The sequence below is a fragment of the Camarhynchus parvulus genome, chromosome 7 (genome assembly GCF_901933205.1).
Source record: "Camarhynchus parvulus chromosome 7, STF_HiC, whole genome shotgun sequence".
In the NCBI taxonomy this organism is placed as follows: domain Eukaryota; kingdom Metazoa; phylum Chordata; class Aves; order Passeriformes; family Thraupidae; genus Camarhynchus; species Camarhynchus parvulus.
The window spans coordinates 6764904-6779599 of NC_044577.1; the positions used below are offsets into that span (position 1 = coordinate 6764904).

At 39.3% G+C, this 14696-nt stretch overlaps 1 protein-coding gene across 3 annotated transcripts in view; it reads right to left on the minus strand.

Annotated features, from left to right (window-relative positions):
• Positions 1-14696, minus strand: part of TFPI (tissue factor pathway inhibitor) — a 66655-nt gene that overhangs the window by 47160 nt on the left and 4799 nt on the right. The window contains exons 1-2 of one of the 3 annotated variants that reach the window (XM_030952881.1): positions 11374-11478; positions 11004-11109 (exon numbers count right to left, since the gene is read on the minus strand). The gene's annotated coding sequence lies outside the window, so the exon portion shown is untranslated. Of the gene's footprint in view, positions 1-11003; positions 11110-11237; positions 11285-11373; positions 11479-14696 lie in introns of those variants that run through there. The other 2 variants (XM_030952883.1, XM_030952882.1) reach the window with 2 other exon arrangements.

Below are 14696 nucleotides of genomic sequence, written 5' to 3' on the forward strand. Positions count from 1 at the left end.
AGGGCTGGTTATAAACCAAGCCTGGAGCTCTCCCCCAGCTCACAGATGGACCTTGATGTTTTATACCAATGCCTGGGATGTGTCTGCAAAGATCCCCTTTACTTTTCGTTTCAAAACCACCTTTAAAGCTGGCAGCCTGCTCAGGGTAGCATTATCAGCCCCAATGCAACCTACACATCTGAGGTTAAACAGTACAACATGTTTCTGGATGAAAATTGGATTGGTGATTTGTTTACCCATCCCATGATGTGTGAAGATTGTATTTTAGAAAATCCAAGCATGTAAACAAAACAAGGATTAAAAAAAAAAAAACACAAAAACACCCCTCAACAAATAAAAATCCCAAAACACCAACTGCCAACTGTTTTTCCCACTTCTAGATGACACAGAAAATATTCTCTGTATGTGGTACCAAGCAATGGCTGTGGGGAAAAAAGTCAATCCTCCACTGAGTATATTTTTGTACAGTAAAGAACCACACTAATTCTCTGGTACTATAGTGGCTACTTGTGAGAACATCTCTTCTCCTCCAAAATAAGCAGACTTGAAACAAAGTGGAAAGCTGAATAATTACCACCTCACAGTTGGAGATACTCCAACATCCTCTGGCACATCTGCAAGTGTTTGGCTCTGGCAGATTTTGGAAGTCCACTGCTCAGAAAAGCAGTTTAACCACTAGAGGGGGAGGCAGCATTCCCAAGGGTTCAGCTGTGCCGCTGCATGGCCACCATGTGATGCATTACACTTATGCCGCACATGCTCATTAATTTCCATTTTTTCACTCGCTTTTTCTATACTTTCTTGGGATATCACATTAATTGAATTGAAATTGAAAACAGAGGTGTTTCAGTAACCTGAACCATACAGAAACCTGTGAGGTTCAACTTCTCTGTGTACAAGGGTTTCCTATTAATGTCAAAGCCTAAATTATGCAGAAGCTCTACTCAGGATTTCAAACACAATTTTTTTTTTTAGTGGGATGACACAAACAACACAACCCGATAAAAAAGAATGCTTTAATTATTGCTGTTGATATAAGCTTTAAGGCCTTGAAAACAAAAACCAGAACCTGAAAACTGAGTATCTTAGCAGACCTCAGTAGTAAAGAACTCACAAATTTGCTCTGCTTGGAGTTCTGGAGCACTCAAAAATATATTTACTGCTTTAAAAAGTTTCCCAGGGGAACTTCTGTATCTCTTTGGAAATACAACAGCTACTCCTTTGGTCAATATCACTGCAAAATTACATAAAAAATTATCTCACAGTCCTAAATTTGTATTAGTGTTGTTGTTATTAAAGTCATTGCAATACAGTCAATGCTTTTTACACAGAGCAGTTTTCTATCTAAACAAATGCTTTTGATTATAAAGACTTCACCTTTGGAATCTGCCACAAGAAAACATGAAGCACACGTCATGACTAATTACAAAATCATGCCAAAATGTAATTCATGGCTCTTTCAAGCACACACAAGCACACAAAGCCCCCACATATGGAACATCCACTAGGTCAATCACTTCAATCACTTCAAAAGAAGAAAATAATTTCTTAGTCTAACAATAGTGAATCCTACTGTACAGAATAAAAGAGGATGGGTTTTTACAGCATATTTTTAGTCAAATTCCTGTTCCAAAATGGTGATTTAAATCCAAGACAACAGAAAGAAAGCACTAAATGAATGGTGCGGCTAATGGAGATACAACCTCTTTTTGTCTTGCAGGATCAATCCACAGGTCACCTCTCAATGTGGCTGCATATCTGGTAGCTGACAAAGGCTTTATTGTTCCAATTAAAGAGAGAAACCTCTTGGTAGAATGACCTTTTTCTAACTCTTCCTACCCACAGTTTTGGATCTACAGGAAATGAAGAAATAAATATCTGAATGAAGGAATCTTTTTTATTTTGTATGAGATGCTCTGCTCATCCACAGCTGCTGGATTAAAAGCAGAAAACCTGCCCAAAATATATGTGCATATGTATGGCATAACTTATTTTCTTAGGATAAGAAAGAGCTAAAAGATTTCAACCTATTTGCTGCAAAAGGCAGAAGGTCAATGATGGCTTGAATTCAAGCTACTTCCAACTCACCACTGAAACATAGAAAGGGATCAAGGAACAAGTTTTCCTAGTTGCTAAGTGCTCAACCTCTTCCTGCCCAGTCACTGTAATTTTTGACTAGTTTTTCTTTTGTTTATTTGTTCAGGTTTCTGAGTTATAGCCATAAAGGCTCTTTGTCTGGAGGTAAGTCAGATGATACACAGAGTAAACTTCCAGAAAAGACACATCTTTGTGGACAATCTAAGCAAAAAGAAATACTGTAACTGAAAAAAAAAAAGGGTCTGCAGCAGTCTATTTTAAGAAGCAACAAATTAAGTGAATCATTTAATTAGAATCCATTTTCATTACTTGATGTTTATTTTTTTTTCAAAATTAGCTGTTTAAGCATTCCATGCTTGCAGGGATAATACAGGGGCTTTCAGAAACTGTGTATCAATTTAGGGCTTTTGAATTCCAGACCTAATTAAGATTAACTTCTGCAAGATAGTTATTTAACAAGCTATAGAACAAGTTACCCTGTCTGTTAATACAATATAAAGTTTTATAAGACAAAATAAATCAGAGAGAGAAAATAAGAAAAGAAAATAACCATTGATAAGAGGGTAAGTAGAAATTATAGCCTCTGGAGAATTAAGAAGTTAACCCTTCGAGCATTATCTGCTGCTGCGAAAGTACAGAACAGACCTATATTGCATGAACAGGATTTGAAAGTCAGAATTGCACTAGAGGCTCTCAATCAGTGTGAAATATGCAAATTGAAGTAATTATTAAGCAATTTTATTCATAGACAGGACGTGATGTAGATGGAGCGAAGCCCAAAGCAAGGCGACTCAACTCTGCTGCTGTGCAGAGGGTGAGCCCTTGCACTGCTTTCAGCATCCTTGATTAGAAACACCAATTTGATGGCCAAGGAGTGAAGTCACTTGGAGCCCCACAGCTCTCAAGCCAAGGGAGAAGGAGGCTCACAGTGATATAGTCCTGGAGAACTGCAGCACAGCTTCAGGAAACTTTCTTTTTCATTGGACCAGTATGTTACTCATTTCCACAAGATCCCCAAGGTTATAAAACACACATTCTATTCCAGAAGCACAGAGCAGAGAAGCAGGGCCATTTCCCCCAACTGGTTTTTCTTACAAAGCATGTTTGGAACAATGTGCTCACATTGCTGGCTGGATGTCAAGAACCACATTCTTCACACACAACCACACCATAAGGTAATTTCTTGAGCTCCTTGCTGGATCCTTCACATAATGTAAGTAAAAATACTGGAAACTTCAGCAGACATTACATTTATGAAGCAAAGTCTCTGGTTCTTGCTCGTCACCGTTGATGAGAGCAAACTCCTCTAATCACTGTTGTAGCAGCTTTGTTGCCCAAAAACCAGCTTACTTCTCTCTGACCTTAAAATTGTGTCTGTTTTAATTGTTAGGCATTTCATTATAGATAACGAGCCCCAGTGACCCGCAAAGAGTGATTAGACAAGCACCATTGATTGCCATGATCTGAGGAAAGGGCAGACACTGACAAACCCTGCAGAAATAGACCTAAAGCTCACCAAGAAGGAGTGAATCTATGGCAGTTTATGGCTCCTGAAGCACAAAGCCACAAGGAGCTCCACAACAGAAATATCATTTTTAAGCCTTACTCATGCCAAGGCATTAAAGCAGGAGCAGAACAGAAGATTTCCTGCCCAAGGCTCCAACATTGCTCTTTCTCAGTCTTGGACTACAGCCCAAGGTTTATAACCTAGGTCTGATCCTGCCCAGGCTCCTCACTGGGACCCTCCCCGCTCCACCCACAGCAACATCTGCTCTTAACTGGGCACTAGAGAGTTTGAGCAAAAGGAGTACTTCTGGTTTGGGTTGCAGGAGCATCATAGACTCTTTCTGGAGAATAACATCTTTTTAAACTGTTCTTACAGAGATCACTTAACTTCTCATAGTCACTGCATCCATCTATCAAAAATAAAACCACAACAAGCATGGGCTGCCAATCACTCTTTTAGATTTTTCATGTTTTTGTTTCTTCCTTTCTCCATTGTCTCTTCAATACCTTTCCAATTCAAAAGATCGTGTAGCAATATCTACAGCAATTTTTTTTTGTCTAAAGGCAAACATAAAGCACAATACAAGAACAGTATCTGTACAATTGTAAAGATATCTGCAGAAACAAATGGTATCTCTTACAGAAAGCTGCAGGAACATCTATTATAACTAAATATCACTTGCTACAAAACACAAAGATCTGCCAGTGATGTTTCCTCAAATCATCTGCCACCAGTCTTGTTCGCTATCATGAAAGGGACAATTCCTTCTATGGTCCTGACAAATTCCCTTTCCATTGCCTATAGCGCTTGACTAGGAAGAACAAACACTTCTGTCCTCTTCTTTGCAACCATTAGAGACAGAGAATTTTAAAAAAAAACCACCACACAAAAAAAATCCCATAAAACCTAACACAAGCCCTTTTTTAAGCTATATGTAAATTTAAGGTTCTGTATAAAATATTAAAATGAAATTCAATGGGCACTGGCATAATGGGACACTGCCTTCAGAGATCTCATGAATTTGTGACTTCTGAGATATTTTCTCTGGGAAAACTAGGCTACCTGAGTAAGAACTCAGGTTATATCTCATATCTTCTCTTTTTCAAAAGGCCAGTAATTTTGCCACTCTTTCCCAATTCAAAAACATGAATCATTCCTTGTAAAGAGACGTTGGATCAAAAAATGTACCAGGCACTTATAAATCTTAGCCATGTTTGAGTAAGTTTAAGGGTGAACGCAGATTCTGTAGTTTTAATCAATAAAAACACTTCCTAAAGTACAGAAAATCCACCTGTTTTGAGAGAAAATCTGACATTATTAAAAAAACTTCAATTTTTCTCCCAGTTCTTTGTTACAGTAAGAGGCAAAGCCTACAAAACTTGCACTGTTTGTGAAGACTGCATCTCATGAAGTTTCCTCTCATGCCCTGATCATGCAGTTTCATACTAAATATTTTTTCAATAAAGCAAATTTAATGTTAGACCATCTCTCATATATATTATATAGCATGTTACTACATTTTTGAACCAAGGTTAAAGACGAAAAATGTAACAGCAGCTGTGCAATTGCCACAAACAACCTCGCATTCAATGCATGCAGAATCCATTTGTGAATCCTGCCATGGATCTAAATAGATTTCCTTTAAATACCTATAGGTGGTGCTGAAATACAACTGTTCCTTAAAAAAGCAACAATCACAAAGTAACTGTAGCACAGCTCCTCATTAAAATGGGTTTTACTCCTGGCTGTGCAGATTTACCTCAGGGAAACACAGCTGAATCACAATCTGAGTGCATTACTGGTGTTTTCCTCAGGTACTTATCAGAACAGATTTCCCTCACATGGCCACGATGCCTTATAGCCAAGACTAGTTGCAAAAAATAAGGCTATTTTTTTTTAATTGATGGAAATACCCAATAAAAACAACAGGGCCTGTGAACACATAGTTGTCCTGACCATGGCATAACTAGAAAGGAAAAGAAACATAAACATGTTTGGCCAAGAATTTCCCTTTCAGGTTGCACAGTTCACCCTGATAATCACAAATTTTGCCATTCAGTATAAATAATGACAATGAAGGTGCTAATAGTTGTCTGGGCATCAGCCCAGTTTGCTGAAATGAAGCAGAACTAACTGGCTTCTCCACAAACATATAATGGAAAAGAACAAAATTTTTGCCAGGCATAATTAACATGTGGTAACACGATAATCAGCACCACATGAATCCATACTTTCTGGTTTCAAAAAAATACATAGTAATTCCACACTGGTGCTTATTAATAAAGAAACTGAAGTGCTAATGATTACAAACATAAGTCATAGCTTGAGCCATTTCCTGTAATGCTAAAACTCAACAATTTCCAAATTGTATTCAGATGAAACTAGTTACAGTAATAAAATAAATTTAATATTTCTATATTTTTAAAAATATAAATAGTGCACAGTGGAAAAAGTGGCATCAAAAATCTGTATAAATACTTAAATGCTTACAGAGTTTTTGAATAAAGGTAATGCACATCACATAAAACAACTGAATGACATAAAACATGAAAGTTAAGAGAATACTTAGTCCCTGAACACATCTCCATCCAGTTTAAAAGTCAAAACACGCAGAAGACCAAACTTCTTCTCCATCTTGCATCATAAACTGCAAGTCACAGAAGTTTTTCCTCTGTTCATTATAAAAGCCACAAAACACAGAAAGCTATGCTCACCCCTCAAGTCTATTCCCTCAATTTTCTCTCAACAAGAGAAAAAAATATTAAGACTGATACATTATGTTCCTAAAAGAATGGAAAAAATTGTAAAAGCAGTATGAAATTTGATATTTATTCTTGCATTCATTTAGTTGCCAATTTAGCTACTTTCAGAAAACAAGAAAAATAGCTTGCATGGGAAGTAGAGGAGTACATCACTACAAGATGTACATCACCCTTTCACTCAGCCTGTTCTTTTGATTAAGATGTAATCCACGTTTTCTTTTTTCCCCCCACCATCTTCCAAGCATTCCAGCTTCCTTGTAGCTAATTTGAGAGTTTAAACACAGTGTAAGGTGACTCAAGTGCAGTAAAGCAGCGCAGCACAGACAGGTTGAAAACAGGAAATGAAGGCCACAGAGACCATGCTGCTGCTTCACAGCTAAGGCAGACTCTTGCCCTACACATACAAGGAAATTCAGGCCTAGTTTTGAAATGAAAATATAAACAAATATCATTTTTTTCCAGGCTATCTCACTGAAAAAAGTTGTAAGCCTGCACAGGAGGAACAACTCAATTATTTCCTTTGGAAAGTCCTTCCCTATATTCATCCACCTCTCCTCAGAGTTCTTTTTAATTTGAGGGCATTGTTAGTCTTCAATTTTGCTTCCTAATGTCTTTGCAGACGTGGGTCACATATTTTAGTAGGAAAAACTGGATTACAAATTGGTAGCAGTAGAGAAAACTAATTTTTGAGAAAAACAAGAGAAGCAATGTTTGCCATCTATTTTCTGATCTTTGGCAAACTTCTACAAACATAGAAAACTGATTTAAGTTGCTTAAAGAAGCAGCAAAATAATGGAATTTCTTGGAATAAGAGTAGTTTTACTCCCCCCAGGAAAATGTAGACAGCATAAATCACACATTGTGGTTAATGTTTAAAGTTATACTTAATTATATCTCTATTAAGTAGTTTGATTACACAGGGAGTATTTAAACTAACATGAACAAGTCATTAGATTAGATAAGGACGCATTATTTGGCAACATTTGGATTAATTCAAGTTGTTAGGGAAAGGACTTCAAAATTTAGTAGTATAGTGCTACAGAATGCTATGACACAGATCAACCATCCCACAGGCAGACAGCAATGCATCCAAATGCAGGCATTTGTAATGATGTATTTGTATTGGGATTATGGCTCAATATTGTCCCTAGAATCAGAAAATCTAAGACAAAATTATTAAAAAAATAAATAAATTCAAAACCCTACTGACTCAGAGTTGCAGCAGATCTTGACAGGTTCATTTTACAACAGGCATGTTTCAAGGTTGCTCCACTTGAATATTAGCAAAGTAATCACAATGACCTGGTGGGTGGTGTGGTCACACCTGTCCACACAGGGTGAAAGATCCTCTTGCAGGGGAGTGGCCACTGGGTGATCTTTCTCTTCCAACCTAAACCATCCCATGTCAGGCTGGAAATCTAGCTCAATAATGTGTTTTATCAGTTCAGCAGTAAGCCAACTCTGAGCTGGCAGCTGTATTCCAAGTCCACCCTAAAAAGTGAAATGCCAAAACCCCTCATTTGCCCCATTCTGTGTACACAGTCTCTGACAGGGGACTACATTTTGTACCTCCAGATACCTTTAGGGTGGAAAAAGAAAACAGCTGGCACAAATGTAGCCATTAATCTGAGAAGCTGAGGGAGAACAAGACAGTAACTGCAACCAGATTTGAGCCATCAGCACTCAAGATGAAGTTTTATCTAAACTCTTGTTGTTTTTCATGTTATAAAAGATCCAGCAAACCCATTTGTGAAATTCTCACTGCCGACAGCTCAGGCAGGATATTCCATTGACTCCTTGCTTTTTCAATGTCCTCTGAACCTGCTTGCAAGTGGCAGCAATGTGGGACTGTCACTTCCCTTGCCTGCCTTACTGTGCCTGGTTTCTCTTCCCTCGGGGAACAACCTGCCTTTTCCTTCTCCTAACAGTGCAATACATGTTTTCTTGAGGCCATGCTGCATTTCACAGCTCAAATGCTCATCAGCCTAAAAACTCCCTGCCTCCCAAAGGTTGACATCCTCCTACATCTCCCAGCCTCCCACACCCTGCTTTTTCCCGTTGTTTCCAGCAATCACAAGCACCCTGCTGTCCTCACACAACTCACTGATCTCAGTGATTATCAACAATATTCTTCAAACAAAAGGGAGAGGATCACTTGTGAGGCTCTGGCAGCATCACTTTCAGTTTCCTTCTTTCACATCACATCTAAATTCTCCATTTACCTTCAGCTAATTCTCAAATTTGCAAGAATGCAATTGCAGCTGAAAATGACCAGCAAACTTGCCTTTGTCACCTTCTTGTTCCCTCTTGCATAGTAACTACCCCAGTGGTTTTGGGGTTTTTTTTTCTCCCTTATTGCTTTCAGAAATATCATGGAATTCCTCACTATCTTTTCTGCACACCCCCACACTCCAGAGTCACTACATGATTATGATCAGCAATAAAAATCTAAGTCCTACTCCTCCCATCAACCCTCCTGCTACCCTGCCTACACATAGGCTGTTTATAGAAATCAGCTGCTCAATCAATGAATCTCTATCAGCTGGTACAAAAGCTCTCTAAATGTGACACAACCATCGTGTATTTATTTAAAAAAAAACCATTAACGAAGATACATAAATGTTGTGCCATTTTTTCCCAAGTTCACACTGCCTCACAATGTTATTCATGGCACAGGAGTCGAACCCTCCTTACTCAGGCAGGGGAGCACCAAACAGGCTGCAAGGAAAACTGACCACATTTCTAGGAGAGGCTGCTTGACAATGAATGCTCTTAAACCCTTCTACTAAGTCATTACAGAACAAAATAGGTACTGTCACTACAGAACAATTTTAGCAAATTTAAAAATGGAATTTATTCATTAAGTTACAACCTGGACAGATTTCACTCCTATCCAATGTGTTAGTCTCAGACTAAAGTTTGAATTCTCATTCAAACCAACTTACTGGGCACAATCCTGCCTGTTATTGGCAAGGCAGCACAGCACAGAAGTAGAAGGAAAAGCTAAAATTGAAATAGTCATATTAATTATCATGGCATTATCCTAAAATACACATAAAATTCTGCTCTCCAACTGTAACATGCCTATCTTTCTTGAATAATGTAACTGCTGGTGAACAAATAACTCTTTCCAATGCTTATGTGCCCTTTCTCTGAAAAGCCTTGAAAAGGTTATTGTCACAAAAAGAACACCAAACCTAAGCAAGACAAAAAATGTAGCCAGATAAAAGCTGCTGAAAAGCCATAGTTTTTTTTTTTTCTTTCTACTCTATAAATCCATGTTTTAGTCAGTCTGGCTAACTTTGGTGCCTAATTCTGCAAAGCACTAGCATCCTAACTGAAAAAGATTCCATCAAGGGAGAACAAAAGAAAGGATCAGTCCATATACTTGGGGCTTGGTGTTGGTCAGAAGTGATTAAGTCAATGTTTATCAATTTTTGTGTATTTTTATAAATAGGTAAAGACAAAGGAGCAACCACTATGCAACACTTATCCTTTGACAACTTTGTCCAGCACAATTCACGAGAACTCTGCTAAGATAATATGTCATTATCTAATCATTTGATTATCAGTAACCACAAGGAACAAGAGAAGGTTTAAGCAGCAGTGACTTTCACAGGCCAGACTGGAGGGAATGGGATTTTCATGGGCTGCCTTGGAAACTGCACAGGAAAGAAAATCCTGAGCCTTAAACACATTGTCTCATCAATATTCTCTGAAAGGTTTTACTTCCACTCTTGGAAAATAATAAATGCTTTACTCTATTCTAATGATTAACTGGCATGCAATGCACAGTTCTGCTAAACACACTCAGTATTCACATCTAGTCTCTCAGGACTAGGTAGAGAATAAAACCACCCCTTATATTGCATCTGATGATATAACTGAGATTTTCATTCATTCTATCATTTCCCATTAACCCAGGCTGAGGTCAGACTGTTGTAGCACTGTGTTTACGAACACAAAAGTTACTCAATTTACTAGAAATGCTCCCCAAAGCCTACTTAAAGTGATTAAACTGTTCAAATATTCATGTGAGTTACTGTTCATTTTTATTTTTATTATATTAACACCTAGACAAAAAGATATTTTTATACTCAGAAGCATTTTTTTCCTACCTTCAAGAAGTTTACTTAGCAGTTTACATACATAGCAAACAGATGCTGCTACCCTAATTTACTCATAACACACTGTGATGGTATCTAGAGAAGCACAGAGCAGACTGGTGTGGCTTCTAGCATCCCTTATCTCTGCTGCAATTCATACTGTTCTGCTTTGCAATACCCGAGGAGCACTTTGGGATGCTGGCAGCTACTAATGAAAACATCTCTTCCCTCCTCCTCCAGCCCCAGAGAAGCCAACAGCTTTCATGAGGTACAAAGCAGAACAAAACCATTGTTTCTGTAATCACTTCATTAATAACTCATTCCTAGCCACACACAGTTCTGCTTCCTCTCCTATCAGGATGCAGCAGACGCTACAACTCCAAATTATTCACGAATTTGATTAGTTACTACCCTCATCAGCTGAGCCACTGAACGCAGTTAGCAAAGTCTGTCAGGGTGAAAAAAGGGCAGAGCAAGTTGCAGCCAACATTTGCAGTATTTCACAAAGCCTTATTTCCGTGCACACCTGACCTGAAAACGGGCACGGCACATCCCATCCCTGCGGTTTCCATGGGCTTTTCCCATCGGCTGTGGCTGTTCCAGCAGCTCCTCCACCAGCACGTGGTGGATGATAACACTGAGGAAAGACAACAAATAAAGGCATGCGAGTAAATTATTAGTTTTTTCAGGTTCTTAGTAAAAAGCTGATGGCGATATTGGTGAATCGCTCTTTGGCCCGGCTTCTTCCCACAGGACCGCGCTCACCTGGAGATTGCTGGGCTTCGAGCCGCCCTCGTTCTTAACTTAAACTAAGAAAAAAACAAACAAACAAAAAAAAAAAAAAAAAAAAGAAAAAACCCCGACAAAATACCCAAACGCACACAAAGAACACAAACCGAACCTTTCCACCGCGAGATAAGCGCAGCAGCTCCCGCAGAACCCCGTTTGGAGCCGGCTGTGGGACTGATGGGGAGCGCCCCGGCCCCTCGTGCCTCACAAACCCCGCGCGCCGCTCACCTGCAATTAATTACCGCAATCAGCCCGCGCGCAGCTCATCTGCAATTAATTACCGCAATCAGCCCGGGGCCGGCCCGGCATTGCCTTCTTCAGAGAAGCAAGATGGGACAGAGCCCGTCCCTGAGGGAGCCAGGACTCCATAGCTCCCATCCCCGCACTGCCTTACCTGGAGGGTATGATAGTCCTCAAATCGCAGGAAATATGAAAAAAAAAAAAAAAAAAAAAAAAGAAAAAAACAAACAAACCAGACACCTCTTTCTCACGGGATTAAGGGTCACTTTCCAAAGAATCAAGGTTTCAAATATCAGCATAAAACTGTTTTGAAGCACGTGGAAAAGAGGTTTTACACAGAATAAGAGAACAAAGACTACAGTTGCAGTCACCCTGCTCTGGATGTGGCTCAGAGCGACTTATCGTGGTGTTACTGCTTTCACCTGAGTGCCTGAGCCATAATGGGCTCACCTGAGAGACATCAGCGCCCCAACCAGCACAAGCTGCTCCTCCAAACACATCCCAGGTGACAGCACTTAGCACAGTGGGCTGCTGCAGCCCTCCACTGCCTGATAAACACCAGTGATAATGTTAAAGTGCTCTGATGATTGGATTGCATAAATTTCTTGGGACTCTAAAAACACCTTAGTATGTTCATCTTTGCAGCCAGTTTGTCTCCAATATGTAGGTAGAACTCACAACGTGCTCTGGTTGTTCGTAGTGTTCAAGCACATTCTGATGCAGGCCAGCTCTGAATAGAAGCAGATTGGTGGAGGATTATTCCAGAGGTAGTTAAATACCACTCAGTAGAATTAATTTTATCCAGCGCTTGAACTACATGTTTAAAATCCCTTTAGCACTTATTCCTTCCTCCATTTTTAGCAGTGCCTAGGCTTGATTATTTCTCCTGCCTATGCAGGATGATCCCCAAAATATTGGAGATGATGTGAAGAAGACAAGTGCCTTGCTCACTCCCTTCTCTGTTTTTACCCTACATCCTCTTGTCCAGTCTACAAAACAAGATAACACTCACAGCTTCCTTGATCTTGAACAAAGGTTTGATTTCCATACTGACAAACAGAAATACTTTCAGATTGTTGTGAAGATTTCAGTGGGAAGCTGTGGTTTACCTCCAGAAGCAGAGTTTGGGTAAGGCACTGAGCTCTGTCAGTGAGAAGAGCTGAAGGGGTTGGGTTTCCTCAGCAGAGTCCAGAAGAGTTTGCAGTGAGCAGAATGGTTTGAGCAGGAGGAGCTGAGGTGGTACTACTGCATTTGGGCAAGAAACAGTGAGTTTTATTCACAAAAGCATATGGGTGACAGCTGGTACAAGTAGACATAAAGAGTGTGCCAGCAGATTCACTGGGCAAAAAGCACTGAAGAATCAGGTGAGAAATCCAGCAAATCCTTTGGGTGAAGGAGTAGCATGAAACAGAGAACCCTTGAAGGAAGAGCAGTGTGTGGAGAAGCAAAAAGCTGAGGAAAATCTTCACTGAAAAGTAGATAAAAGATGAAGGTTAGTGTGTGAGAGGCTAGGTCTAAGCTGGTAAGTGTATGAAGCAGGAGACAGGATGAAGATCCCAGTAGGAAATTCCAAAGCAGCTTTCTTGACCACTGCTGACAGTTGCTCTGGGTGCTAAGTAAAATTCACTAGAGCTGAGTCAAGGGCTCTACCTCATGGTTTGAGACAGCTTAGAAAAAAATAGCATTGCATCAAGGAAAGAAAACAATCTTCACAGACTTTACAAGACCACCTGGGAACAAGAGTTTTGAATTACACTTAGAAAAGTAGTAATTCCTAAAAAATTGAGAAAGCAAGTCTTAAACTCCCAACTTAAACCTTTTTATTATTTTGTATCCTTACAGCACAAGAACAAATATGGGACTGAGACTGAGAGAAAACATTCAAGAAAACAGAGCAAAAAAGTAGAAAGGAGGTCGATACTTAGGACCTGAGGAGCCCTTTGAAGGAGTGTGGACAGCTTTGTTAGACAGGGTGAGAGATGCCTCCTTTTTGTGCCTTGGTTTTGGCTGCTTTAATGAGCAGCACAGAAGGAAGACTCTGGAAGGATGGAAGAAATTAATTAGTATTTTTCCTTCTGGTACCACCACTTCCCTAGTCCTAGAAAATTTGCTCAGAGTCATGGACCTCTGTTCTCTGCCTTGTTCCTGGTCAGAAGATTAAGTCCTGCCCTGGGGAGTCTGCAGCTGCTCCCAAGGGTGAAGGAGTGGAAAACACTGTATAAGCAATAAGAAAAATATCTTGCTGGTAATAATCATATGTTCAAAAACAACAACAAAAAAATTCAAGCAAGTGTTTCTGGCAGTAATTCACCTGTATAATGGATTCCTGATTTATTTACCATACCTGCTACTCACTTTCAGCTCTAGCAGGAATCAATAATCCTTCACACACAGACTCCATACAAATTCTCCTCACAGGGACCACATTCATAACTAGTATTTGTTTACAGTCATATTAAAGAAATGTGAGTAAAATATATTATGGCACTCTGCATAAAGCCTGTAGGCCACATAAAACAAGTATAACTCTCAGTGCTGTCACTTCCCATAACTCAGGCTCTGAAAAGCATGACAAAATTCATCAATTCTTGTTAGTCCCAGTATTAAATAATGTATGAACATATGAATAAACAAAACAAAGAAAAAAAATCCAGGTTGGTCTTGTACATGCAAAGTACACAGAGTCCTAAGAGCTTTATTCATTTATTTTCTTTATAAAATCTTACTCAATGTGGGCTCACTCTATTTCCCTGATGGAAACCAGTGGCATAATGTAATTATTTTCAGTCTGGCCAGCAGTTTAATGAAAATTATCCTACCAACCTGGATTTACACCCAGTATAATCTGCCTGTTTAATTTGAGGGTGTTTTTCCTGTGTTTTTTAAACATCTACAAAAAAAACAGGGAAGAGTATTAACGATATCTGCAGTAGCAAGGGAGTTGCCAACACTTTCCTTTTTTCAAATCCAATTGCAAGTTTGAGTCCATGGTCTTAACATTCTGCTTCTTAATAACTGGTGGGTATCTTGAGAGGTATCCAAGGATTTCCTAAATGGTATTACAACGAGGAAGGGTTATCAGCCTCCAGCATTTTGAGCTGGAGCATAACATTCATTTTGTTTCCATTAGATAGAAGACATATCACAAAACCAAATTGTTTCAAAGCCACTAAACTCAATCAGCACACACATTAT